The sequence below is a fragment of the Pollicipes pollicipes genome, unplaced genomic scaffold (assembly GCF_011947565.3).
Source record: "Pollicipes pollicipes isolate AB1234 unplaced genomic scaffold, Ppol_2.1 Scaffold_4339;HRSCAF=5111_pilon_pilon_pilon, whole genome shotgun sequence".
Classification (NCBI taxonomy): Eukaryota; Metazoa; Arthropoda; class Thecostraca; order Pollicipedomorpha; family Pollicipedidae; genus Pollicipes; species Pollicipes pollicipes.
This window is the reverse complement of record NW_023596473.1, coordinates 136,166-139,047: the sequence shown is the minus strand read 5'-3', so window position 1 is coordinate 139,047 and position 2,882 is coordinate 136,166.

Here is a 2,882-nt window from a genome sequence, read left to right as displayed (position 1 = left end):
AGAGAGAGAGAGAGAGAGAGAGAGAGAGAGAGAGAGAGAGAGAGAGAGAGAGAGAGAGAGAGAGGAGAGAGAGGGAGAGAGAGAGAAAAAAGTGTATGTCTTTTTTTGAAATTCTTGAGGCAAATGTATTTATTAGTTCGGAGAAACCCTGAAGGCGATTTTACAAACATCATATGACCTCGGAAGACCCTTGCTGCTTTGAAATGTTGGTTCCAGTGACCTGATTGAATGTGACAGGGAATTTGTTCCTGAGAGTGGTCAGCAAAGTTCTTTGTTTCCTGATGCGCTAAAAAGTACCTTTATCCAATCCATTTGCAACACAAATCCTACCATTCGACAGCTTGGCCATTTCCAGAAAACAAACTGGTGGAAACTTGCGGATCATGAGCAGCATGTCTCACGGCTAAACGAGCTTTAAACTTGAGAAGTGAGTGCTTAACATAAAACTTTAAGGGGAAATAATTAGGGTTATCGCCTGACCATTGTCTTTAATTTCTTTGGAGATAATTTATGGCTAGGAATGAATATCTCCACAACACAAAAAGAATGGGAGTCTGTCCCATCAACAGCGGACAAGCGGTTCTTTCCAACTTATCGGGGATGGGGGAGGGGAAAGTAGAATTTCGCCCTCCCTCCACAGGTTAACGTGGACCTCCACAGCCGGCAGGAATAGGCTTCTTAATGACAGAGACTGTACAGGTTTGGGTATTTTCTGTTTCACATATCTTTGTTTTATTTTTTTATTTTTTTTGCTCGAAACGTGTTTATTTGTGACCATGAGCACCAGCTAAAGAACACCGCGTTTTCAAAATGCAGCCGTCGTTTGCCTAAAAGCGTCATATAGCCAGTGCGTTCTGGTGTATTACAGGCCTCTAAACGTCACTGCCTTCTAGTGCTTTAAAGACCCTCTGAAGTCAGTGACTTCCAGCATATCGAAGAACGACTGTAAACGCAAAGAAATCCTTAATCATATTGATTTCATAACGACAATGTCGTGTTTAGTATTAATTATATTCTGTTGACTTTTGACCCAGTTCAAGCAGTCGTCGACTTGCACGCTTTGAGTGATCAATCAGAATCCGCCAACTCTAGGCATGGCGAAGTCGACACAATTCGCAATTAGGGAGTAAATTCCTAATGACTGGAGGTAAAAGCTAACTTGCTTCAGTGGCCACAGAGGGCATCACGCTACCTTTTGGAAACCAGGCAGTGGTGTGTAGAGACACTGGCCAGGCAAAAGGATGAATCGCATTAGGAAATTGCTATATTCAGATGTCTTGTGATCTAGTAAAGCTTAGCCAAAACTGATCTCACTCATTGACCTGACATCTTTGAACCATCACTGACCTGACAAAATTGTCGGAAAGTCTTTAAAATAGATGTAACATAAGGCACAACAGTGTGAGGAAGATGGCACTAAGCGTTGGCAGCCACAGTGGGCACGGGTGTCAAACACCGTCCTCGCCAGTCCCTCGAGGCTTAGGAGAAAGCATGCAAACGTGTGGCGCAACGAAGCGGTCATTCTCACACCTGTATCCTGGTCGAGTGCGCCACTGACGATATTTTCAAAACGATGTACGCTCAAAAACGCCAATGTCGCACATACAAACAACTGGTCCACCGTTTGACGTGTTGCTGCATGGCAGCGGCTTCTGTTTGTCCAGGCTGTCGCCCCCCCGGTGAGCGGCCCCTGAGTCAACTGGTCGGACCTTCTGTGTGACGTGATGCATGCGGTGGCGGTCAGACGGCTGTCACCGCAGCGGTCAGCGTGGTCCTCGGAACCAGGAAGGGTCAGGCCACGTCAATCTTCGTCGCTCCAGGGCAGGCGTGTCAACACAACACGAGTTTGAACTATCGCTATGCTGCAACTATTATTTTATTTTATGTGTACCCAGAGGCAGAGGAGCCTTTTCAGGATTGGTCGGAGGACGAGACGTTTTGATTCGGTTCTTCGCCATCGATTGCCGTGAGGCACGTGCTCATTTTTCAACTTTTTGGGCTCATTGAAAAAAAAACAAAATACTGAGCAGCTGCAAACTGGCCAGCAAAGTTCTGAAAAACGAAAGTTTTGCGCTCTAAAAGCCCGTCACCTGACCAATTCTCAACCATAAAACATTTGGTTCGGACGCTTAGGTTGCGTGCTGTATCACGTCTTCTGGGACATCTTTTGCTGGCACGTTTCCGTGTGCTTGTCCTCCACAGCGCTGACCTTGCGATGATAGCCCGTGTGTTCCTGCCGTGGATAACGCTCAGCGAATACGCAAAGGTGTCGGGTGTAACTCATTCGCCAGATGGCGCGATCCCGTAGAATACTACAATGGTCACAGTTCGCCACCACTGAACGCCACGCTGCGTCAGGCCTGACGCACGCCGATGCTGCAATGGCACCTGTTCGGATGCTGCAACCGCACAAATTTCGCGGGCTGGGCGGCGATCTCGCGCGCACGGGCTTCACGTGCGCAGTTCACGTCACGTGGTCGTCTGACCCGCGCGGTAGTAAGGGTTGGTGAAATCATGTTCGGGACGGCCGCTAAACTGCAGCAGAGAAGCATGTCGGTGCAAATTCGTACCGTGCTGGTGAGGCTGGCAATGTGAAGAAGTTTGGAACTAGCGCAGATCTATGGCTCTTCCCAGGGTTAACTTAAAACAAAGCGTGGCTGAGTTCTAGCTTCGTATTTCGCAACAGAGGTGCGTTCCTTTTGATGCTGACCACGCTCAACCTGTTCCAACCTTCGCGAACACTTTCAGTGCGGACTTTCAACTTTCCCCTCAATGCGATGGTCTCCGCTCGCTTGTGGCTGGGAACTTGATCGACGGATGCAGCGAACGGAATAATCAGAATATGGGTATCTGCTAAAAGCCGAGGTTTCAAGCCCAGAACA